Source organism: Brienomyrus brachyistius, chromosome 4, assembly GCF_023856365.1.
Source record: "Brienomyrus brachyistius isolate T26 chromosome 4, BBRACH_0.4, whole genome shotgun sequence".
Taxonomy (NCBI): Eukaryota; Metazoa; Chordata; class Actinopteri; order Osteoglossiformes; family Mormyridae; genus Brienomyrus; species Brienomyrus brachyistius.
In genome coordinates, this window is record NC_064536.1 from 24,881,840 (window position 1) to 24,908,941 (window position 27,102).

Here is a 27,102-nt window from a genome sequence, read left to right on the forward strand (position 1 = left end):
GAGTTAAAATAGCTGCCAGGCCGCCTCCGCGCCCAGAGCCGCGTGGTTTCTGTACAGAACTAAACCCATCAGGTGAGGCTTCAACAAGAGGTACAGTGTCTGTGTGTCTCAGTCAGGTTTCAGTTAAAAAGCACAGGTCTGCACCAGTGTCCAGCACCATGTCATTAACAAAAAGTGATTTACTTCCCAAAGAGCGAATGTTCAATAGTGCACATTTTATGGTGGGTTTATGTTGTGATTCAATCGGTCTTATTAATGGCATTGATATTAAGTTATCCACACAAAAGCCCCCAGTGGAACATTTAGATCTAAGTCTTGGTCTAACAATATCCTTCCTAATCTCACTCAACTGTTCCTAAATAGTTGCCGTGTGACGGAGCACCTGGGTGAAGACCGAACATGATCTAAACGTGGGAGAATAAACAGCCTTTGATTTAAGATGGCAAGGCTGAGGCCTGGGTGCTGCTCTCAGTCAGGCAGGTAATTTACTCGCCATTCTGGGATAACATAAATGATCCTCCCCAATTAGGGTGAAGACCGTCCCGTTTATAAAAACCAGGCTGTTCCCAGAAGAGATCCTAATTTTTATGTATTTATATTTTGAATTTTTCTTTTTTACTCCTACTTTACTTTTTACTTATTTTTTCTTATATTTTTACACAGCCAAATAGGGTGACTCAGAGACTGCATGTGACAAATAAACCTCTTGAATCTTCAATCTAATTATAAATAAAGGCAATGTTTTGAGATGTGCACCAAGTCTCTAAGCAGCGGTTTAGGGAGAGTAGCGTACTATAGGTTACATCCCCTCTACAGAGAATTGGTAAGTGTGGCAGGGGGGAGTGATGGACGATCCATGTTGCAGCTCACAGAAACAACAAGGGACTTTATTGTATCTGAACTCAAAACAAAGAGAAACAAAAGGAAGCATGAGGGGTATAAAGACAGGCAGGTAGAAAACAAGAATGAAAGCAGGGAGAAGCACAGAAGAAAACAATGCAGAACACAGAGAAAGGCAGGGAGTGAGCAGCCGCACGCAGGAACAAATACAATGGCCGACTCGGGAACAGGGTGGGGGCAGGCACTTAAATACACATAATAACGAGGGCTTCCACAAAGGACAGGTGGGGGCTATAACTAAACGAGAGGCTATGGGCAATGAAGAAGAGGTGAGGGTAATCACCATCAATTACACACTAGGGACTAAGGCTACACTGGAGATAAAGGGAACACAGGTGAAATAATTACAAAACTACTGCAGATAACCAGACACAAACTAAAACAAGATCCGATACAGAAATAACCAGAATGCAAGGTAACAATGGGAAAACAAACAAAAACTCAAAATGTCAAACAAAGTGAAGCTGGGCTCTGGAGAGCCTCAAACCCATGACAGGGAAAATGCTTGGTTTTCTGCTAAACATTCAACCCATTCAGCCACACAGCAGCCCAGACAGCAGTGGAACACACTAGGACCTGTGAAGCATAAAAGACTAGGGGAACAGAAAGTGGGATGACCAGCGACACTGACAGGGTCACTGATTGGTGGGATCTGGTAGTGCAACGTGACCTGAAAACCACAAAAACATTCACTTTAAGCTTGAAAAATTCTTCTTCTTTTCAATCAGTTTAATAACTCCAGAAAATACAAACTGCACAGTAAACCATATCTATATCAATCATTTATTAAATCAGAACAAACAATTTAAGTTTCACTAATGAGTAAATTATTATTAACACTTATACTACAGTTAACCAGCAGGTGGCAGCAAAGCGTTTGTGAAGCAAAAGCTATCGGTCATACAAAGCACTGGCTCTACTGGTTCCCATCCGATAATCCAACACTGCAGACCAACCTCTCTATATTCCACTGACTCTCATGGTATGACTGGACAGACTGAGCAGGGCCGTGTGAGAGAGGCCTCACTGCAGTTACAGTAGCATGACCATACAGTGGTACCTCAGTTCACGAAATTAACTCGTTCGAGGACTCAGTTCGTGACCCGAAAATTTTTCGACCTGAATCAATTTTTCCTATTTAAAATAATGTAAATACAAAAAAATCATAAAAATAACATGTTTACGGAAGGCGGACCAACACACAACTGAGCATACGCTTCTTAGCAGGCTGGTCGCTCGAAAGACGCCAAAACACGGAAAAGAACCACAAAACATCCCCCCCAAAAACTAAATAATTAACATTAAAAGACAGCGTAAACAACAATACAGTACTTTCGAAAACGTGATTTTTTTATTATACTGTACATTATTTTCATATTGTCACGATAACGCTCGACGATCGCGGGCAGAGCGGCGATCGTTCGAGGCGAACGGGCAAGAAGGATGCAGGCAGGCGGAAGTCGGGGATTGACGAGGGTTTAATATACAAACTGGGAGCAGGAGACATGTAACGCCAACTAACATCAACTGACATTAATGACAGACAAACTAACCGGGGAGACCAGGACTTAAATACACGGAACAAGGCAGCAGGAAACAAGACACGACTGGGCAGGATCAGGAAATCACACGTGGGTAATTAGGGGGCGTGGCACACACGAGGAGCGGACGAGCCGGGCATGACAGAACCCCCCCCCAAAGGCGCGCTACTCCGGGCGCGCCAAGGAAGGGGGCGACGGACGGGACGAGGCAGGACAGGACCTGGAAAACAAGAACAGAATTAACGCAGGACGGGGAACAGGACCGAAGCACAAAACAAAGCCAGGGACAAGACGTGCGACAAGAGCTGACAAAGGGATGGGAAGGCAGACAGACAGATCAGGAAGGGCGAAGCAGAGGGCACAGGCGGGACACAAGGGCCAGGAGTGAACGGAGGGAACACAGGAGGACGAGGAGCAGAGACGGGAGGAACGAAGCGAGGGGGAGCAAAAAACGAAGGGGCAGAGACAGGCGGGACAAAGGCAGGGGCGTAGGGAGACAAGGAGGGGGAACAAAGGGGAGCCCGAGGGAGACCCAGCGGGCGACGGGCGGCAGCCGGAGGGGCCGCAGGCGGCCGGGAGGCCGGAGCCGGAGGGGACCGAGAAGGGGCAGAGGAGACAGGGCGAGGGACCCGCGGAGGGGCCAGGGAGGGAGCAGGAGGGAGCACCAGGGAAGGGGACGAGGGAGCAGGAAGGGGCCAGGGCGAAGGTCCGGAGGAGGGGGGAGCCGCAGCAGGCGGCGACGTCCGGAGGAGGGCCGGAGGTAGGGGCCCCGCAGGCAACCGAGGAGCCGCCGTCGGGGAACCCCCAGGCGACCGACCAGGCACCGGAGGGGGGAGCGAGGCAGGGCGACGAGGCATCGGAGAGGGACCCGCAGGCGACAGCCGACCCGGAGGGCCAGGACCCGCAGGCGCCAACCGAGCCCCAGCGCAGGCGAGGCAGGGCGAGCCAGGGGGCAGGGCGGGCGGGACCCCAGCCCTGCGTCTGTGTCCCCTCCCTTTACGGGACACAGACATGATGACCCCCGGTCGGGGTCGAGTTCGCCGGGACGAGGGAGAAAAAGTCACTGGGGGAGAAGGGACAGGAGCTGGAGCTGCAGCAGGCGGAGGGGGCGCCTCTGCAGGAACTGGAGGTGGCTGCAGTGGGGGCGCCGGCCCGGGAGCTGCAGCAGGCGGCTGCAGAGGGGGCGCCTGCCCGGGAGCTGCAGCAGGCGGCTGCAGAGGGGGCGCCTCTGCAGGAACTGGAGCGCGGTCAGGAACTAGAGCGCGGTCAGGAACAGGAGGTGGCTGCAGTGGGGGCGCCGGCCCGGGAGCTGCAGCAGGCGGCTGCAGAGGGGGCGCCTGCCCGGGAGCTGCAGCAGGCGGCTGCAGAGGGGGCGCCTCTGCAGGAACTGGAGCGCGGTCAGGAACTGGAGCGCGGTCAGGAACTGGAGCTGCAGCAGGCGGCTGCAGAGGGGGCGCCTCTGCAGGAACAGGAGCGCGGTCAGGAACAGGAGCACTGACGGGAGCTGCAGCAGGCGGCTGCAGAGGGGGCGCCGGCCCGGGAGCTGCAGCAGGCGGCTGCAGAGGGGGCGCCTGCCCGGGAGCTGCAGCAGGCGGCTGCAGAGGGGGCGCCTCTGCAGGAACTGGAGTGCGGTCAGGAACTAGAGCGCGGTCAGGAACAGGAGGTGGCTGCAGTGGGGGCGCCGGCCCGGGAGCTGCAGCAGGCGGCTGCAGAGGGGGCGCCTGCCCGGGAGCTGCAGCAGGCGGCTGCAGAGGGGGCGCCTCTGCAGGAACTGGAGCGCGGTCAGGAACTGGAGCGCGGTCAGGAACTGGAGCGCGGTCAGGAACTGGAGCGCGGTCAGGAACAGGAGCGCGGTCAGGAACAGGAGCGCGGTCAGGAACAGGAGCTGGCTGCAGAGGGGGCGCCTGCCCGGGAGCTGCAGCAGGCGGCTGCAGAGGGGGCGCCGGCCCGGGAGCTGCAGCAGGCGGCTGCAGAGGGGGCGCCTGCTCGGGAGCTGCAGGCGTTCTCCGGAGTTGGATTAGCCTCCGGAGGTCCTCAGCCATTTTCTCCAGATCTGAAAAAGGGGATTCTGGAGTAAAGGAGTCGAAGTCCTGCCCCAGCTGTGCGGCGAGTCTTTCCCCCTCCAGGGGGGCCTGTGGGGCCGGTTCTCCCATCACCCTCCAATAAAGCCCCTGGAGGGTGAAGTATCGGTCAGCTAGGACCGCGGGTGGCGGCGGCAGCGAAGGCGGCTGCGCAGGCGGCGGCGGCAGCTGCACGGGAGCGGGGTCCGCCGGCAGCGGCGGCCGCACGGGAGCGGGGTCCGCCGGCAGGGACGGAGGGAGGTCCTCCGTACTGGCGATCGCCGTTCTCCTCCGTCTCCCTCGCTGGCGCCTGGCGGTTGCGGGAGGCGGCGCGATGTCCGTGAAAACGGACGGTGGAAGATAGGCTTCTGGCTCCGGGTAGTGGAAGGGCTCCTCGTCCTCGTCCTCACTAGAGAGCCAGTACTTCCACGCAGGATCGGGGACGCGTGTGGTCGGCCCCCGGGCTGGAGGTAGGGCAGGTACCTCCCTCTCGTCCTCCGCCGGAAGCCAAAGCCTGGAGAGCGAGCAGGCGCCGAGAGAGATCGGCTCTTGAGGGAGCCTCTTCCTCCCTCTCCGCTTCTTTTTGTGGTCTGTCATTCTGTCACGATAACGCTCGACGATCGCGGGCAGAGCGGCGATCGTTCGAGGCGAACGGGCAAGAAGGATGCAGGCAGGCGGAAGTCGGGGATTGACGAGGGTTTAATATACAAACTGGGAGCAGGAGACATGTAACGCCAACTAACATCAACTGACATTAATGACAGACAAACTAACCGGGGAGACCAGGACTTAAATACACGGAACAAGGCAGCAGGAAACAAGACACGACTGGGCAGGATCAGGAAATCACACGTGGGTAATTAGGGGGCGTGGCACACACGAGGAGCGGACGAGCCGGGCATGACACATATGCCTGAATTTTTTATGCACATTTCGTACTGCCACGCGCTGTATGCCGATAGACATCTTTGTTTGTACTGCAAACAAACAATACGCAGTTGTCACTATGTGTGAATGGAGAATATAACAGAAGTAGGAGTTACTTAATAATTTGTTATTAATGAAGTACTGTGATTTTATGCATTGATATGTGACTGTTAAAAACCATCACAAAAACTATGACAGAACGTTCTCTCTATTTTTTTTTTTCAAATATTCAATCCCTGAAGAAATATAGTAAAGACATTCATCTACGACAAGTTTTTGATACATTCCACAACCGTTATAATGTTCACTTATTCGTGTTTCAGGTGGTTCTTTGGAGCACTTTCAATGGACCCGTTTGGGGGATGTTTGTGTTCGCAGCCTGAAACACGGTTCGCGAACCAGTACAAAAATTTTCGAACATCTGGTTTGTAACACGATTTGTTCGTGAACAGGACTGTTCGTGGCTCGAGGTACCACTGTACTTTCTTGCTCTTCTGATTACAGCATAAACAAAACTATATGGAGACACATTTCATACAAGCACAGCAGGACCCTGCTGATACAGCCTTATGGTTTTTCATTTATATGCGCTAATAGAAGCTGTACATTAATCATTTTAACAGGATAAACAAGCTTGTATATTTCTTGTAAATTAAGCTTGTATATCAGAATTTCTTAAGACCCATTTTCACCCCTCCCTAATTTTCTCTCTGATTGGATCCCCTCTTTCTATAGGTGCTCCAGTGCAGCTGAATGGCGATGATGGTGCAGATCAGATAAAACACACCAGTCCCAGCTTTCAGTACAGCATCCAGAACCTGCTCCCACCTGTCAGACATATAATACATCAGTGTGTCTGTCAGTCACACGTAACACATTTTAATCTGAAGAACAGTGCAGTGAATCTAATCTGATAGAATTATAAGCATGAACAGCAGCACCAATAAACCAAGTCCTACATACAGAGAGAGCTGGACCAAGGAGCTGAATAAAAGGCTGGATTTAAACAGTAAAATCTGACATGCTTTATAACAACATGGTACAGCCAAATCTGTACTGTTACACAGGATACATGTGAGTAACAGGAGACATTAACAAATAATATGAAAATAGCTACAGAATTTTAACTGCCAGTTTTACTGTTAATGTTGTACATTTATTAATATTTATATATTTCCACTTGTACATATATAGTTTTTATCATATTTCTGTTAATTTTTGCTACTCTATTCTTGTACTGTCCACTTTCTGCTGTGACTATGCAAATTTCCCGCTTGTGGGACTAATAAAGGATTCTCTTATTATCTTATCTTTCTTGCTGTGACTTTAAACAACATTTTATATCCATCCATCTATCCATCCATCCATCCATCCATCCATCCATCTTCTAAGCTGGCCTTCAGCCTTTCCCCAGCAGCATAGAGCACAAAGCAGGGGCTCAACCTGGATGTGATGCCATCACAGGGAAATTATAATTAAGGAATAAAAGAAAATCAATGTTCCCATAAAGTAACAGAAGTTTCCCATCACTGTGTGATCAGGGAGACGCTCATAGCTGGACACCACACTGCTGTAAGTGCTGCTGGATGCTTACCTCTGTTTTTCATTATTCCCTCCTTCTTCATCATCTGCCAAGAATGGACAGCAGTGGAAACAAGAGAAAGGATTGTTACATAAAATATAAACATCCCTGTTCCTGGGGGCCACTACAGATTTTGGGCCCCTGAAAGCATATCATATTGGGCCCCCAGCCTGGACCAATCCGATTATGTTCCTAATTTCTTTCCGTCACATCAATTGGGGGTCCATGGAATCATCCTAACTCTACCCCCCTTTTTACAGCACCTCTGCCCTGATCTGTCAGTCAGTATAGACTGTGAAAGGTCATTTCTAAAACTGAAAAAGAATAACCAGATATATTCAGTAAAATATCTGTTTGGATGCAGAATAATAAATTACGGTTGTGACCAGAGTGTCCACATCCCAGGGCCCGGATAGTGGGCAGGTGAGATAAATAATGTTATTAATAAATCATAATGTATTCATGCTGGAACTGGATCAGTTATTACAGAGTGTAACTGTAACACTGGCCTTTGCTGCAGTTAGAAACTACCTGCAGACAATCACCCAGTCTGTACACCTTTAGTAACAACTAATCCCTACAAATGTCTGAAATCTGAATGGAAGTTTTTGATGTATGAGAGTAAAAACCTACATTTTATGTTTTCCAAACATTGCACACATGATAAATGGCTGTAAGATGAATATGTCTGTATGTCTGTTTTCAGTAAGCTGATGCCTGTGATGTTTTATGAAAGACATCTGACTGGGTGTCTGATGGAGAAAATAGTCAGATCTGTAATATTTGTCATATTATACAAATGTATCATAAACTAGAAATATGTGAATCCTGAGGCCTCTATACAGCTGCCAGGTGTAACATGCAGATCAGACACAGAGCAGAACCTGTATCTGATGAGGTCATCAGGCTGTATTATGGGATGTCTCCCTTAGAGTTAATACTAATATGCAAGTTAATTTTCCTGTACATTCATACAGACACTTTAAATTATAGCCATTAAACATACATAACTGATAGTAAATTAAGTTTCATAAAATTGATATTGAAAACATTTTCCATGTTAATGTCCTTCCTTCCTTTCTGCCTGACTGACATGTTACATACTGTGCATCTTATTGGCTACAGTCTGCAGTACAGACATCTTACCCTCAGTGACTGACAGGTAAACCCGTGTTCCCACAGCTGCACCTCCGGTGATGTCCACACCACACCAGTAGGAACCAGTAGCTGTCAGATTGTTCATGGTCACATTGAAGACTCGCTGGTCAGGATCATCTATGATTGACACTTCACCACTTATCTGTGTAGAGTCACTGCGTACTATGGGAGTACATGAACTCCAGTCACTCCCATTGCACCAGTATTTCACATGTGTTTTATATCTCTCATCATAGGAACATGGGATGGTGACAGATCCTCCTCTCTGTACAGACACCGTGTTCAGTGTGGACACACCTGCAGGGACAGTATGAAAATCACCCAGCTGATTAACTCTCACTCCCTATTACACCATTTATACACATATTAATAAAGAGTCAGTATCAGTCTACTGTAGGCTGCAGTACTTTACTCTGCAGAATATTAAAATTTGTTTTTAATAAATGTTCTGTTTACTATCACTGTATTGGTAAAAACCAAAACAATGTAATGAATGATTAACTGAACTGATCATTCAGCAGAAAATTAGCCTGCAGAAACCTCATTTGCCAGCTCACACATTTAAGTTCACATATTTAGGTCAAAAATTAGGAACTGAGAGCCAATCAAATGATAGGATATTCTCACCCCTGAAGTAGCCCATTGAAAAAGACACTGTTACTTGCCCCTCCCATATATCAATGAAGTTTAATTTTTTGTTTATTTTCCCTTTACGAATGATATGATGCATGTACAATAATGCGTAACATTCCCATTTCAGCATTTACAACAGGAGTCCCCTCACCCGACCCAAATGGACCTTGGCAGCAGGGCTGTTTTGGGGCGAGGGGAGGGGGGACAACATACATGGCCACCCCTGTACTCCCCCCCCCCCCCCCCCAAATGCACATGCTGCTTGGCTGTCAAATAAATGTACTATTACTGGTAAAAAGTGTAAAATGTAACTGCAAACATTACATAAATAGCTGATCGGTTTTCAATAGTGTCCTTTGCCCCTTAATACTGACGATCTAATGTACGTGATATTTCGGGGACATGAAGGTCAAATGCATCTGTCCCCCCCATCAGAACAATTGGCCGCTGTCTGCCCCCCTCCCGACCATTAAAATGATCTAGAACTGCCGCTGATGTGTTCAAAAATGTACATTTTCATAGCCAAACCCCAACATGCGTCCAAGGCTCAGACACACATATACCCAACATATATGTGAGATGGTCCAGAATACACTCACTCACAATGTACCAGCCGTCCTGTGAGGTAATCAAATGAATATACAAAAATGGGGGGGTCCTCCAGTTACAATCAGAGACCCTCACCGAGTGCGTAGTTCCCTAAGATTCACCAAGAATGACAGGAAAGGTTCCCATCTGGAGTAGAGCTTTTTCACAGACCCCTCAGCCTACATTTAATCTCTTTCTAGCTGTATGAAGTGAGTTATGTCTTCCAGACAAGCAGCAGCACACGGAGGAGTGGGAGATTTCCAGGGCAGCCAAATTCTCCTACAGGCCAAAAGCGACATGAATGCAACGATGACAGATTGGTTTATATTTAAATCAAAGTCGTCATCTGCTACCCTGTTATGGCAGAGCATGGCGAATGAGAGACGATCCACATAGCAGCTCCAACCAACCAGAAAACAAGAGCAGCCAGCATGTGCTAGATCAGCTGGAGAAAGGAGCCCCTGTCACAGCCAGCATCCCTCCCAGGATATATGTCAGCAAGCCTGGCTTTGCTGAACTGAACCCCGTGCAAAACTTTAAATCTCAGCATGCTACAGTGTTTTAGACCAGTATTCCACAGTCAGATCCACACCAAGTTCATTCTCCCACCTAGTTTAATATTTCCTAGGTTTTGATCTGCAAAACACATCAGTTGAGAGTATAATGCTGAGATCAATCCTTCATTCTCAAAGTAAAGAGTGTTTTTCCAGCACCATAGTGTCACGATCATATGGTCGTACGGAACAGTGATCATGCGGGCAGGCGGGTAAGGACCAGGCAGACAGGGCAGATACGGGGCAAAACTAGGGTTTTAATCGGGTCTGGGAACGGGGAACACCAAACGGGCAGCAGGAAGCATCAGACCACAACAAACTACAATGACGAACAAGGAGAACAGGTCAGACCAGGACTTAAATACACGAAGACTAAGCATGTGTCACGCCCGGCTCGTCCGCTCCTCCTGTGTGCCACGCCCCCTTGCTTACCCACGTGTGTTTCCCGAATTGTACCCAGCTGTTTCCGTTTGCTGTCATTCAGTCTTGTGTATTTAAGTCCTGGTCTCCCCAGTTTGCTTTGTCTGTCATTGATGTCTCCTGATGTTCATGGATGTTTGTTTGCGTGAGATCCCCGTATTCCCGAATAAACCCCGTTCGTCCCGTATCCTGCCTGCCTGCTTCCTCCTTCCGCACAATCGCCGCTCTCCGCCGCGCTCGCGCACCACGACCCGTGACAGAATGACGGACCTTAAAAAGAAAAGTAAGCGGCGAGGAAGGAGGATCCCTGAGGAGCCGATCCGCCTGGGAGCCTGGGAGCTCTCCAGGCTTTGGATCGCGCCAGAGGAAGAGGTACCCGTCCGGTCTCCAGCCCGGGGGCCGCTCCCGCGAGGTACCTGCCCAGTCTCGATGTTCTGGCCCTCGAGTGAGGACGAGGAGGAACAGCCCTTACTCTTCCCTTACCGGGAGCGGGAGTCGGTGTTTTCGCCGTCTGTTTTTGCAGACATCGCGCCACCTCCCGCTGCCACCAGGCGCCAGAAGAGCAAGGAGGAGTCCTTCGAATACCCGGACCCACTGCTCATCCCCCCTGCAGCAGCCACCCCGGAGGCGCCGTCCGCGCCTCAACCAGGGAAGTCGGCCGACTGCATCTCCCAGTTCTTCGCCCTCCAGGGGCTATTCTGGAGGATCTGGGAGGGACTGGGCACTCCAGTGAGTCCGGAGGCAGAGGACATTATAACGCGGCTCCAGAAAGACTTTGCCGCGTTTACTCCCGCCTCCGACCGGGGGGATCTGGAGAAAATGGCAGAGGGGGTTCGGCAGCTCCTCCAGCTCCAGAGGGCTGCGGACCCCGCTCCCGTGCAGCCGCCATTGCCGGCGGACCCCGCTCCCGTGCAGCCGCCATTGCCGGCGGACCCCGCTCCCGTGCAGCCGCCATTGCCGGCGGACCCCGCTCCCGTGCCGCAGCCGCCTTCACTGCAGCAACCTGCAGCTCCCGGGCAGGCGCCCCCACTGCAGCAACCTGCAGCTCCCGGGCAGGCGCCCCCACTGCAGCCAGCTCCTGTTCCTGACCGCGCTCCTGTTCCTGTCCAGGCGCCCCCACTGCAGCCACCTGCAGCTCCCGGGCCGGCGCCCCCTCTGCAGCCACCTGCAGCTCCCGGGCCGGCGCCCCCTCTGCAGCCACCTGCAGCTCCCGACCGCGCTCCAAGTCCCGACCGCGCTCCTGTCCCTTCTCCCCCAGTGACGGTTTCTCCCTCGCCCCGGCGAACTCGACCCCGACCTGGGGTCATGTCTGTGTCCCGTAAAGGGAGGGGACACAGACGCAGGGCTGGGGTCCCGCCCGCCCTGCCCCCTGGCTCGCCCTGCCTCGCCTGCGCTGGGGCTCGGTTGGCGCCTGCGGGTCCTGGCCCTCCGGGTCGGCTGTCGCCAGCGGGTCCCTCTCCGATGCCTCGTCGCCCTGCCTCGCTCCCCCCTCCGGTGCCTGGTCGGTCGCCTGGGGGTTCCCCGACGGCGGCTCCTCGGTCGCTTGCAGGGCCCCTACCTGCGGCCCGTCGGAGGACGTCGCCGCCTGCAGCGGCTCCCCCCCTCCCCTTGCCTTCGCCCTGGCCCCTTCCAGCTCCCTCGTCCCCTTCCCTGGTGCTCCCTCCTGCTCCCTCCCTGGCCCCTCCGCGGGTCCCTCGCCCTGTCTCCTCTGCCCCTCCGTGGTCCCCTCCGGCTCCGGCCTCCCGGCCGCCTGCGGCCCCTCCGGCTGCCTCCCGTCGCCCGCTGGGGCTCCCACGGGCTCCCCTTTGTTCCCCCGCCTTCTCTCCCTTCTCTCCTGCCCTGGTCCCTCCTTTGTTTGTTCCTCCTGCCGTCTTTCCTCCTTTCTCCGTTCCTCGTTCCGTTGTTCCTCCCGTCTCTGCTCCTCGTGTTCCTCCTTTTCCCTCTGGGTTCCCTCCGTTCACTCCCGGTCCTTTTGTCCCGCCTGTTCCCTCTGTGTCCCCTTTTCTGGTCTGTTTGTCCGCTTTTCCTGTCCTGTGTAGTGTCCTGTCTTGGCTTCTGCCTTTGTGTCAGTTTTGCCTGTCTGTCTTGTTCCCTGTCCCTCGTTGATGGTTTTGGTTCTTGTTTTTCAGGTTTTGGTTCCCTGGTCTCGTCCCGTCCTTCGCCTCCTCCCGGGCGCGCCCGGTGCAGCGCGCCTTTGGGGGGGGGGTTCTGTCACGCCCGGCTCGTCCGCTCCTCCTGTGTGCCACGCCCCCTGCTTACCCACGTGTGTTTCCCGAATTGTACCCAGCTGTTTCCGTTTGCTGTCATTCAGTCTTGTGTATTTAAGTCCTGGTCTCCCCAGTTTGCTTTGTCTGTCATTGATGTCTCCTGATGTTCATGGATGTTTGTTTGCGTGAGATCCCCGTATTCCCGAATAAACCCCGTTCGTCCCGTATCCTGCCTGCCTGCTTCCTCCTTCCGCACAATCACCGCTCTCCGCCGCGCTCGCGCACCACGACCCGTGACAGCATGGAAATCAGACAACACTGGAGACAATCAGGTTAGTACATGTGGGTAATCAGGGGGCGTGGCACACACGAGGAGCGGACGAGCCGGGCATGACACATAGCAGGTGGGAAATCAGAAAAAGAGGGAAATTTTGTGACAAATCTGTAGGTATTTAAAGAAATTATTATGTGGTAGGCCATATTTTCTACACAGGCTATCAATACTATCAAAAGATGTAGTTGGTCTATAAATCCTTAACACACATAAGATCATTCAAATCTCACTGTCCGAACTGATTGTCTCCAGTGTGTCTTTGTGTATGTAAACAGATGGTGTGGGGATATGCAGGGTGTTGAAAAGTTGTTCAGCAGACACTGAACTGTTAATGGTAAACTGCAGACCCATTTACCTCCCAAGGGTGTAGTGTAATGAGGGGGCGGCATGGTGGTGCAGTGGTTAGAACCGTTGCCTCACACCTCTGGGACCCGGCTTCGAGTCTCCGCCTGGGTTACATGTGTGCAGAGTTTGCATGTTCTCCCCATGTCGTCGTGGGGTTTCCTCCGGGTACTCCGGTTTCCCCCCACAGTCCAAAAACATGCTGAGGCTAATTGGACTTGCTAAATTGCATAGGAGTGCACGTGTGTGTGAATGGTGTGTGCGTGTGCCCTGCGATGGGCTGGCCCCCCATCCTGGGTTGTTCCCTACCTCGTGCCCATTGCTTCCGGGATAGGCTCCGGATCCCCCGCGACCCAGTAGGACAAGCGGTTTGGAAAATGGATGGATGGATGGGAGTGTAATGAGTGATGAGTACTACAATTCCCAGGATGCTTTGTAAGAGTCAGGGGGTTTTGCAGAAATAAATTGTTACCTGCATGTTGGCAGTACAGGGTCTCTGCGTCTCATTTATGCCTGACGTTACATGGTGTCAGAAATGGGATTTTTTTGCCGAAATACAGTGCAAGCGTTCATGAAACTCGCGCTTCATCTGCATAGGAAAAAAAAAACAAAAAGAAAAAAAAAACACGTAGTAGTGGCGCGAGTTACTAAAGGCTTGAGCTTCTCCATTTTTTTTCCCATAGGGAAGAAGAAAAAAATTAAAAAATTAAAAATGGCTTTAGCAGCAGTGCAAATGGCTCTTCTGGAGCCTTTCGATTTTTCCAAACCGGCTGAATGGCCACGTTGGATACGACGATTTGAATGAGACAGTTAAAAAACAGCAGGTAGTACTACATGGACCGGACACAAGAGGCGGGGCTAACACAAATGTAGATGCAATAAAAGGAAAACTAGTACAGAAGAAATCCTCCCAGTTTTATAATTACAACAGAAAAGACAAGAAAATGACTAATAGACACAAGCCAAAAATTCAAAATGATTGGACCGAGTCCATCACACAGCCAATAAGTAACTTCACAGCTGCCTACCCTTCAGTGTTTACTGGACTGGGGCTGTTACGAGAGCCGTACCGCATTGAGCTGGTGAGTGGCGTTACACCATATGCACTGTCCACACCTCGACAAGTACCTCTCCCTCTCTGAACAAAAGTTAAAGAAGAGCTTAACAGGATGGAGAGAATGGGCGTCATTTCTAAGGTGAACAGCCCTACCGAATGGTATGCAGGGATGGTAGTGGTCCCCAAACCAAGTGGTGCAATACGTATTTGTGTTGACCTCACAAACTTAAACAAGTGGGTCAAGAGGGAACGACACATTCTTCCAGCTATAGACCAGTCATTGGCTCTGCTTTCAGATGCACATGTCTTCTACAAATTGGCTGCAAAGGCAAGATCCCTCTCACAGAAGACAAAGCCTCTCACCACCTTCATCACTCCATTTGGGAGAAACTTTTTCAACCGTCTCCCATTTGGAATAGCGTCAGCACCAGAACACTTCCAAAGGCGCATGACCCAACTACTGGAAGATCTGGTAGGGGTGATTTGCCATGCGGACGACATTCTAGTCTTTGGACAGGACAAGGAAAAACACGATTTGCGTGTACACCGAGTTCTACAGAAGCTCCAGTCTGAGGGGTTAACCCTCAATGAAAAGTGTGAGTTTGGTAAGTCAGCATTGCACTTCGTGGGTCACAAAATCACGCACAGTGGCATAGAAGCCGATCCATCCAAAGTCAAGGCCATTCTTCAGATGCCAGATCCAACATGTATTGCGGACGTACGCAGACTGCTGGGCATGGCTAACTTCTTGGCCAAATTCCTCCCTGAGTTATCCACTGTTACTGTACCATTAAATCAGCTACTTAAACAGGAAAATGAATGGTGTTGGGACGTGCCACAACAGCAGTCCTTTCACAGACTTAAGGAACACTTGAGTTCTCCCAAGATTCTGGCCCAATACTCGCCTGACAAAGACACTAGAGTTGAAGCCGATGCTTCTTCGTACGGCTTAGGTGCAATGCTTACATAGAAACAGCAGGATTGTACATGGAAGCCTGTTACATATATATCAAGAAGTCTGAGCGATGCAGAAAAGCGCTATGCTCAAATTGAGAAGGAGGCTTTGGCAGTAACGTGGGCCTGCGAAAGACTGTCAACATACATAATGGGCCTGCACTTTACTATACTCACGGATCACAAGCCTCTCATTCCTCTTCTCAGTTCCAGAGGCCTTGATGACTTGCCACCGAGAACCCTTAGATTCCACCTTCGTCTCCTGAGATTCAGGAGATGATATACAGCATGTTCCAGGAAAACCCTCATCACAGCTGATACGCTCTCCCGAGCCCCCACCAGAGAGGGGCTGACTCATGCTGAAGAACAGCTGGAAAAAGAGGCTCAGGTCTTTGTGGACACAATGGTGTCTTCCCTGCCAGCAACAGAGACTCATCTGACACAAATAGCCAAGGCCCAGGCAGCAGATGAAATCTGCAGGTCACTGAAGATATTCTGTTTGTCGGGCTGGCCTGACAAACATGCAGTAAGGAAGAATCTCATGCCCTTCTGGCAAGTCCAAGGAGAACTGACAGTAGCAAATGACCTCCTCTTAAAAGGAGACAGGATTCTGATTCCAGGAGCATTACAAAATGAGATGCTCAAAAAAGATTCACGAGGGCCACCAGGACATTTCTAAATACCGCACCCGAGCCCAGCATTCCATATGGTGGCCGGGCTTCTCATCACAGATCCGCCAGATGGTTGATCAGTGCACAACTTGTCAGGAGCACAGGGTGCCCCACTATGAACCACTGCTGCTCACCGTAGATCCCAAAAGACCATGGGAAAAGGTTGGAATAGACGTTTTTGAGTGGGAAAAGCAAAATTACTTGCTCATTATCGATTATTTCTCCAGATTTATTGAGGTGGCACACCTTAGAACAACTTCATCAGAGACCACAATCAGCGCCCTCAAAGACGTTTTTGCACGTCATGGTATTCCTGAGGAAGTTGTCTCGGACAATGGTCCTCAATTCCTGTCAGAGGTCTTCCGTCAGTTTGCCAGGGCTTTAGACTTCAGACACACTACAGCAAACCCGCATTATCCTCAGGCAAATGGGGAGGCTGAGAGGGGGGTGTATACAGTAAAAGAACTGTGGGCTAAAGAGAAAGAGCATAGCAAAGCACTGCTTGTCTACAGGTCCACACTACAGCACGGCTTCTCTCCCTCACAACTGCTTATGGGCAAATGATTACGCGCAACCCTTCCCCAGACGTCTGGTAACTTGGACCCTCTGAGGCCAGACATTCAGGAATTCCAGCAAAAAGATCGTCAGGTACGACAGAAACAAGTACAGCACTACAACTCTTGCCATGGCTGCCGTCCACTTCCCAAGCTCCACTCTGGGCAGACGGTCTGGCTGGCAGCAGAGAACTGCATGGATCTGTCATGGGTCCAGCTCACACTCCAAGGTCCTACTTTGTGGAAACTGAAAGCGGAGGTTTGTTTAGAAGGAACCGTAGGCATTTATGGCCCTCGGGTTTTATTACTAGATCAGGGCGGCATAGTAAAGCTCCTGAAAGACTGAACTTGTGAGGAAAAAAAAACAGAAATAGGAGAAGTGTGTTAAATGATTATTTCTCTGGATGTTACTCATGACTATTCCTCAGGGGGTAGGATGTTTTGTTGGTTCTTTTCCAGTTACTTAGTTACATGTTCTTCTCAAGTAATAGTACATGTTTAGATACAAAGGAGAATGTGGGATTATATATTCTTGGGGAAGAATCGCTTGGCTAAAAGGCGGAGGTGTAATGAGTGATGAGTACTACAATTCCCAGGATGCTTTGTAAGGGTCAGGGGGTTTTGCAGAAATAAATGCTTACCTGCATGTTGGCAGTACAGGGTCTCTGCCTCTCATTTATGCCTGATGTTACAGGGAGTTTACCTGTTTCTGCTGGCTGTTTACATTCCGCCACAGCCGGATCATGTGACCGTGCTCAGGATATTACATGACGTCATTAGCACGTGGGAGACTGCACATCCAGATGCTGTGTCCATTGTGGCAGGTGATTTTAACCACTGCAACCTCAGGAATGTCCTCCCCATGTACCAACAACTTGTATAGCAACGTGGAGGACGCCTATAAGGCTGTGCCCCAGCCACACTTCAGTCAGTCAGTCAGAGCACTTCTCAGCGTTCCTCTACCCAACCCTACAGCCAACTCCCCAAGCCAGCTCCCCCAATAAGTAAAACTATTAAAATGTGGACTGAAGAATCAGAACTGCTATTTTGTGACTTCTTTGACAGCACAAACTGGGGAGTGTTTAGTACTGCTGCTATGATGAGGGACTCTACAGTTGACTTACAGCGGTACACTGCAGCTGCAACTGGCTATATTAGCACATGCTCTGAGAACATTATTCCCACAAAACACTGTAAGTCCCAGTGATAAACCCTGGATTAACTGGGGAGTTCGGTCTATGCTACATGCTCCATTGGGTTTATCTCAGGTGAGGCTGAGGACTATAAAACAGCCAAACACAACCTGCACAGACCAATCAGGCCAAGAGGTAGTACAGACTGAAGGTGGAGGGATATTACACCACTGCTGATTCCCGGTGCATGTGCAGGACCTGCAACACATTACAGGGCATCAGGAGAAGAGCCGGGGGATCATAACCAGCGAAATCACACCCCCCAGATGAGTTGAATGAGTTTTATGCTCGATTAGATGCCTTCAACACCAACCAGCTGGGCAGGATTCTGGCCACAGAGGGCATGCTGAACACACTACTGTCTGCGCCATCTTCCCAGATAGTGTCATCACCAGCACAATCACAGTGTGGCATGGAAGCTGCTCTGCCTACGGACAGGAAGGCTCTCCAGCGTGTGATAAAATCTGCACAGTTTCTCTCTGCAACAGCCTTCCCATCACTCCAGGACATCTACACCATCGGGGTAATCAGGAAGGCCCACAGCATTATTAAGGACAGCACACACCCACAACATGGGCTCCTCACACTTCTGCTGTCAGGAAGCAGATACAGGAGGGTGAAATCAAGGACAACCAGTCTCACAAATAGCCCATCAGACTCATGTACCATGCATCCAACACTGCTTCAGTTACTCATAACTTTCATTGACTGTTACCTCATTTGTAGCAATGCACAGAACACTTTACTTTTACATTCCTTACTGTCGTTGTTTATAAGCAAATGGCAAAGTAAGAATTACATTGCATGGTCTGAACGTTCTCTTTTTACTGTGTATTTGACAATTAACTTCTCACACTTGAAATGGTTTATAAGTGGGACCCAGAACTGAAGCTGATGAGAAGGTATCATCATTGATAAAAAGCACATTTGTATCGTCTAGCTCTAGCTAACTGCTCACTCCCAGATAGACCTATAGTGTGAGGTGCAGAGCTGGGTGGGAGTCAGTGCTGGGCTCACTGCTGTTCACTTTATATATGCTACCACTTGGTAACATAACTGGAAATCATAGTGTTAAGTTCCATTGCCATGCTGATGATACATAGTGTACATATGTTTAAGCAAAAGATGCATTGTGTTTGCCCATCAGGATCCTTACCCAAACTTCAGTTAGTACAAAATGCAGCAACTACAGTTCTCACAAAAACCTAAAAATGTGATCATATTTGCCCTGTTCTGTATTCCCTTCACTGACTTCCAGTTAAGTCTCAAATTGACAACAAAATAATGCTAATAATTTATAAAGCACTAAATGGTCTTGTACCAAAATACCTTCAAGATCTACTAGCCGCTTACAGCCCTCCCTGCTTGCTTCAGTTTTGATGTCTGTTAGTATCTAAGGTAGAAAGAGCTACGGCAGGCAGCAGAGCAATCTCTTAAAGAGATCCACAAATATTAAAATTTGGTCTGTGTGAATTGGTACTTTGCCATCCTGCTCATTTGACTTCCTTTGCCGGCCCCTGGAGGATAGGCTCCCCCTCTGAGTCTGGTTCCTCAAAAATTTCTGTCTTCTAGGGAGTTTTTCCTTGCCGCCGTCCCCTCTGGCTTCCTCACTGGGGGCTTTGGGTGGGGATAATTTAAATTATATTTATCTTTTTTTAACCACAAAGTCCCATGGAGATTAAAATCTGTTTTACAAGAGAGAACAGGTGACGGTAGCAGCATATAACGTTAAAATACAACATATTTATGCCTATATTTTTGTCTGCTTTTCAGGTGTTTGATGCGACATATTTTCAGACACACACTCTCTGTCCACTGGTGGAAGTGTGCTCACCTGTGTGTGCGTGCAAGTGTTTGTGCACGCGCATCGGAGCGGAGCTCCGCCATGCGCGATACAGAGAGCAGAGGAGATCTGTAAACGCGCAACTGTGTAGAGAAAAAAAATGACAATCTGTTATGTAAATAAGATAAGGCTATTTAGTTTGTTTAATAAAAGGACAACGTATAGACCTGTTCTATAGGAAAGGTAACCTTAAATGACTTCTGTTGTGATCTGGCACTATATAGAGAATAAAATAAAATTTACTTGACCTTCAAGGGGGGCGGGGCACCCCCTATTATAATGGTAGGGAAAACACTGCCTTGTGATGCTTTGCCTGGACTTTACTGCAGCTGTCTTCAGTTGTTGCTTGTTAGTGGGTCTTTCTGCCTTAAGTTTTGTCTTTAGTAAGTGAAATGCAGCTCGGTCGGGTTGAGATCTGGTGATTGACTCGGCCATTGCAGAATATTCCACTTTTTTGCCTTAAATCGCGGTATGTTTTAGGTCATTGTCCATCTCTACCGTGAAGAGCCGCCCAATCAACTTTGCTGCATTTGGCTGAATCTGAGCAGAAAGTAAATCCCTTATACACTGCAGAATTCATCCGGCTGCTTCTGTCTTCTGTCACATCATCGATAACCACTAGTGACCCAGTGCCACTGGAAGCCCTGCACGCCCATGCCATCACACTGCCTCCACCATGTTTTACAGAAGATGTGGTGAGCTTTGGATCATCAGCCATTCCAAGCCTTCTCCACACTTTCTTCTTCCCATCATTCTGGTACAGGTTGATCTTAGTTTCTTCTGTCCACAGAATGCTGCTCCAGCACTAGGCTGGCTTCTTTAGATGTTTTTTGGCAAAGTCTAATCTGGCCTTTCTAGTTTTGGGGCTGATTAATGGTTTGCAACTTGTAGTGAACTCTCTGTATTTGCTCTCATTAAGTCTTCTCTTTATGGTAGACTTACTGTAGATACTTTTACATCTACTTCCTGGAGAGCATTCTTCACTTGGGTGGATGTTGTGAAGCCTTCAGCACCTCCAGCAGCATTGCCAGGTGACCCGCTGTTTTGCTGAGGGATTAGACACTGAGCCGGGCCGCCAGTCGGACCTGGGTCAGATAGGGCTCCAAGGGACCTTTTCCATCATAGCGGGGCAGCTTTAGGAGGGTCTTCATTGTGACTGGCTGTATCCCCGTGCTGCACCACTCACCGGGGCAGGTGGGGGCGCTAGTGCCATCAGGTTGCTTCAGGAAGGCAAAGCACTCGGTTCTCACAGTAAATTTGTTAAGACAGGATACTTATTCATTTCAATTCTCTTGTTTTTTTACGTGTTAATTTATTTTTCACAGAGGGCTTGTGAACATGAACCGGAACCTTGCGTTCATTCCCAGTAATATGTGAAACAGCGCCCCCTGTGGTCACATTGTGACAGTCACGAAATATGGTGTAACACTGGCATTGATAAAGGAAGTGATAAGCTCAGAGGGGTACAATTGATGCTTTGGAAAATTTCGAACCGGTTCTCAATTGCCATCCCTAGTACCAGGTCCATTAAGCCCCTTTAAGATATAAACGTCACAGGATGGCTCCTACAGCAACAGCCATGTTAGCCATAATAAAAGACATTCACAGCATGTGACCCAAAACAGCAGAAGGGTACAAGCTGCATGTGAGGACATGCAATGAAAAATAAGTTTGGTTCCTTTGTAAAACTGAAAAGGAGACGCTGCCATGGTAATACCCAGAACATCCCCCCGATCTCCATAAGGAAGAGAGACCATTCAACCCCAAAAGCGGTATCTTCTTCCCCATGTAGCGAGTGATGTAATGCAATACTGCCAAATGGTACCATTGTTTGGTACTAATAGGCACAGATTAGCCCGACTACGCCAACCCAGGTATCACACCCAGAGAAAGTTCAATCGCCCTACCCCCGGGCAAAGGCACACTGGTCCGTTCACCATATAAGCGGAGAGACGTTGTTCCAAACAATTTATTAAGTAAAACCATGAAAGGAGTAGTCCGTCAATCGGAACACCATCGGCTTGAAATACCGCCCGCGTATCAGCAGCCACTTCTTGCCGGTCTAAACCTGGGCGCTTGAACACAAGACAGCACAGCTGAACCAGCAAAAATCATGCGGGTCACAGGTGGGAAGGGAAAAGGTACAACTGCATACCACAATAATAAATCACACAAAACCCAAAAGGGAAAAAACACTGCAGACTAAAAAGTACAAAACCATTTACATTGATATACAATAAGGACATTACTCAAAACATGACACCAAATACCGAACAAAACGAACATAATACAATTAAAAAAAGGAAAAAACACAAACCTTTGAGGAGCGGGGAGACCAGTCAGCCCCTCCAACACCCGCTCTCACGCATGTGGACACACACACCCAGCCAAACAGTTCCCCAGCTAAGGACCCGCTAATGAATCAGCCTGCTACAGGCTGAACAAGACAAACCGAAAACGCACAAAGCGCAAAACCATGCGAGCGTCACTAAACAGCAGCAGTAAGGCAGAGCAGAGCCGCCGCTAGGCAGAGCAGAGCCGCCGCTAGGCAGAGCAGAGCCGCCGCTAGGCAGAGCAGAGCCGCCGCTAGGCAGAGCAGAGCCGCCGCTAGGCAGAGCAGAGCCGCCGCCCCACGCAAGATGAAGCAGCCGTCACCGCCAGGCCACAACACACGGGACCCTGTAATAATAAGATAAGGCAAGGGCTGCTTATAATAACACGCTATCTGCCCACATACAAACCAGGCAAAGATGTTTAACTCACACCTCGGGAGAAATCCAGCCGTATTAATCCCAGCGTCAGGCGTCCTATCGCAGCTTGTAACATTCACCGTCAGGGAGCTAAACACGCCGGTATGAGCGGTCCCAACCACTAGTCCACGGACGAACAGAGAATCCAGCAATTGAAATGACTGCCGAAGAACGCCTGTGCCGGGGTAACCCTTATAGTCTGAGCGCCCTCGCCTATTGGCTACTCACCACCAGAACTTAATTGGGCACCCACCTCGTTTTCTCCTCCTGCTACACCCAGCTGAGGTAAATCGTATCCATTACGTAACGAAAAACTTATATGATTCCCCATACAAGTAAAACTTCAATGAAAACAAATCAAACTGAGGACGACTCCCTTCCTTGAAATTTCCACGTTCATCTGTTCCACCTTTAGGGTTTCTCAAGGCCACAGATAACAAAGGTCAAGCAAACCATTAAAAACTATGGCAGCTCACTTCATGCTCAAGCCGGAAGACCCCAGTGAAGTTTTAAAACATTGAAATAGTAGAAAATTTTCTAAAATATTTTCGCCTTCCTTTCTACCTGAATGACATGTTTCATACTGAGCATCTCATTGGCTACAGTCTGCAGTACAGACATCTTACCCTCAGTGACTGACAGCTGCATCCATGTTCCCACAGCTGAACCTCTGCTGATCTCCACACCACACCAGTAGTAACCAGAATCCGCAGGTTTTACATTATTAATGGTAAGGGCGAAGACTGGCTGGTTAGGATCATCTCTGAGTGACACTTCACTTATCTTTGGATAATTAGTGTGTACTATGGGAGTACATGAACTCCAGTAATTCCCTTTGCACCAGTATTTCTCATGTTTTTGATATATGTTGTCATAGTAACATGCGATGGTGACAGATCCTCCTCTCTGTACAGTCACCGTGTTCAGTGTGGACACACCTGCAGGGACAGTATGAAAATTACCCAGCTGATTAACTCTCACTCCCTCTTACACCATTTATACACATATTCATAAAGTCAGTGCCAGTCTACTGTCTGCTGCAGTACTTTACGCTGCAGAATTTTAACATTTGCTTTGAGTAAATGTTGTATTTAATATCACTATATTTGCAAAAATATGAAAACTAATCAGATAAAATAGCATTAGCCTGCAAAAAAAAACTTTTTGGCGTATACTGTAGTTGCTTTTTTAGGTCAGCAGCTATAGCACCTGCAGGTCAGACTAGCTAATCCACCAGCAGCTAAGCAGGTTAGAACTTGCCCAGTACTTGGGTTGGAGACCAAGTACAAAAAAAGGTAACTGCTGGATGGTGCCGTCATTCAGATGTGATGTAAAACCCAGGTATTGTAACTCGGATGTCATAAGCAGTTCTGGTGCATCTTTCAAAAGAGTAGGGGTGGTACCCGATGCCCTGGCTAAATTGCCCACTGTGACCCTTTCACATCTGGTCTAGGGGCGTGGTCTGGTGTTCCTGGCGGCATTTCTGTATGCGACGGGGATGGCTGGGGGCTGCTAGTTATCCTGTGTCGGGCTGCAGTGCAAGGTACTAAGTGATGATGGTTGAATGGTGTGGTGATGTGTGTTTTGTATGTAATAAGTACCAATCTTGTCGTAGACTGGTTGCCAAGTGACGGGCGCATGTCTGGGGTTGTACCAAAGCCCAGGTAAGATGCATGCATTTATATTGTACCTATGATTCTAAATTTGTATGTATATCAAGGTTATGATGTAAATTGTGTGCACATGTTTGCAGGAGTTGCCATTGCTGTTTTGCCTGTTTTGTTCTATTCCTTTTTGTTTGTTGTGTGTGATAAGGTTTGGTTTGTTGCTCACAACCACACCAGAACTAATAAGTGAGTGGCAACTACTAAGGTTAATTGAGTACCGGCCGGTCCAATTGGCGTGGGTTCTGAGGGTAGATATTTACCATTGATTCTCTCTTCATCCAGAGAGCCGAAGAGTGTGGTGCTGGAGTTTCGGGGGGTGGTTGGTGTGTCTTTCTCTGCACTGCATGGAGTGATTGAGGGGGGAATTAAGGAACATGTGCTCCATGCGGGGGTTTGCCGTGATTAGGTGTTAGGAACTGGCACCTGGATACTTGAGCTCTTGGTGTGGTTTGCTGTGGTATCTCCTTTCCTTTCCCCATTGGCTGGCTCATTGGATGAGGTGTAACCATAAAATCGGACTGCCAGTACCAGGTCTATTTCAACGACTCTTTTTTGTTTTAATGATCTGGTTTTAGTCATGCTGTGGGATGTTGGCAATTTATGCTATTTAGAGGCTTGGTATTATCGTCGTGGGGTTTCCTCCAGGTACTCTGGTTTCCCCCCCACAGTCCAAAAACATGCTGAGGCTAATTGGAGTTACTAAATTGCCCATAGGAGTGTGTGTGTGTGTGTGTGAGTGTGAGTGAGCCCTGCGATGGGCTGGCCCCCCCATACTGGGCTGTTCCCTGCCTCGTGCCCATTGCTTCCAGGATAAGCTCCGGACCCCCCGCAACCCAGTAGGAAAAAGCTATTTGGAAGATGGATGGATGTATAGGTGAACCATGAGTAATAGAGCCAAACTGATCTTCTTTTACAGTATGTTAATTTACATATGTGTGCTTTTCAATAAAATTGATTATTTTAAATTTACTTAAAAAAAATAAAGGATATTTCATAACATATTACTTATCATATTTAACCCCCTAAAATAGCACATTTAAACTGAAATTATTTCTCCCAGGTCTCAATTATGATATTGATCAAAACAAAAATTTTGCTCTCTCTTACTGTATATATTAAAATATTTTCTCTTCTGTTTGTGTTAATGTCCTTCCATTCTGTCTGAATGACATGTTACATACTGTGCATCTCACTGGCTACAGTCTGCAGGACAGACATCTTACCCTCAGTGACTGACAGGGAAACCCGTGTTCCCACAGCTGAACCTCTGCTGATCTCCACACCACACCAGTAGGAACCAGAGTCCCCCGCTGTCAGCTTGTTCATGGTCACAGTGAAGACTCGCTGGTCAGGATCATCTCTGATTGACACTTCACTTATCTTTGGATAATTAGTGCGTACTATGGGAGTACATGAGCTCCAGTCACTCCCATTGCACCAGTATTTCGCCTGCTGTTGATACATGTTGCCATAGGGACATGGGATGGTGACAGATCCTCCTCTCTGTACAGACACTGTGTTCACTGTGGACACACCTGCAGGGACAGTATGAAAATTACCCAGCTGATTAACTCTCACTCCCTCTTACACCATTTATACACATTAATAAAAAGTCAGTCCACTGTAGGTTACAGTACTTCATTTAGCAGAATATTATCCTTTTGCGGCACAGATACCAGACTTGGTGATCCCAGTGATAATAAAGAGTCACAGACAGGTACTGATTTATGCCATATATACTCACAACACACAGACACTGGCCACTGTGCTGAGGGTCCCAGCTACTCTCACTACACATGGTGGCCCAAACAATGATAACTACAACAATTAACATTAATACTATACCTGACATTAACGTACAGCACAATAACAACATAATACATGATAAATACACAGAGCTATTTACATTATTCACACTATTTACACTGTTGGCACCGGTCCAGCACGCCACTGCGCTGTCCGACAGGAATCCCCAGTGCTACACTGCCCCCCTTCTGGGAGGGACCCAACCTGGTACCCCCCCAAAGTCCTGGCAGTGCTCCAGACAGCACTGAGCCCTCTGTGGCCACTGGGCCCCAGGTTCCCCGCTGTCCTCCTCAGTTCCATCTACTGGGAAACTCATCCCAGGTCCTGCTGATGGTTTCTCCAAGTGGGCCAAGGGTTGGTATAGAAGCAGCCGAAATCAATGTAACATGACAGCCCTGCTTCGGAGATTCACTTCAGGACCTCCTGGGGGTCCCTCCAGTGGCTGTCCAGCTTGGGCAGACACCCCTTTTTCCTGATGGGCCAGTACACCCAGAGTCCCCAGGCTGGGAGACCTGTCCCCAGCAGTGGATGTCATAGGTTCACCTCTGTCTGACTCTGATCATGTCCTGATGTTACCTGGCCAGCTCATGCACGGTCCGCACATGGTCCTGGAGCTGGAGCAGATAATCCAGTCCTGGTGTCTCCGGAAGCTCCGGCCCATGGGGTAAGAGAAACACCAGCTCTACTGGGGTCCACAGCCTACAGCTGTACATGAGGGACGCAGGGGCACAGCCAGTGCTCTCCTGTACTGCTGCATGATAAGTCCACAGAACCAGGGGAAGGAGAGTGTCCCAATCATGCTGGTGCTCACCAACGAGGATTGTCTGCTGGGGAGCTGGGATGCGATTCAGCCTCTTCACCAGCCTGTCACTCTGCTGATGGGGGTGTGTGTGTGTGTGTGTGTGTGTGGGGGGGGGGGGGGGGCGTAGTATGGGTCTTCACAATCCCTAGCAGCCACGTTGTGAAGTAGTCCATGACCACAAGAATGTAGTGATTCCCAGCCTCAGTGTGGGGAAAGGGGCCCAGGACATCGACCCCCACATGCTCCCCTAGGTACAGCTGGAGGGCAGACCGGCACTGCCAGCTAGGACCCCTCTGAGCCGCACATGCAGCACAGCAATGCAGGAACATCTGGGCGTCCTGCTGGCAGCCGGCCAGGTGAAGCGCTGCCACAGCTTCCTCAGCATCTTCTTTACGCCGTACTGCCCGGCCCCGACGGCTCCGTGCACTGACCTCAGCATGAGAGAGCACAGGTGTAGCGCCCCCTTCAGGCCTTTTGCTGGGCCCCAGTTAACAATCACTTGATGGGGGGCCTGAGTTCACTATGGTGTCTGTCTGTAGGCTATATCCTTCGAAACTAA

At 49.3% G+C, this 27,102-nt stretch overlaps 1 protein-coding gene across 1 annotated transcript in view; it reads right to left on the reverse strand.

Annotated features, from left to right (window-relative positions):
* The window catches only part of LOC125739860 (uncharacterized), a 409,273-nt gene that overhangs the window by 221,175 nt on the left and 160,996 nt on the right, over positions 1–27,102 (reverse strand). The window lies entirely within an intron of this gene.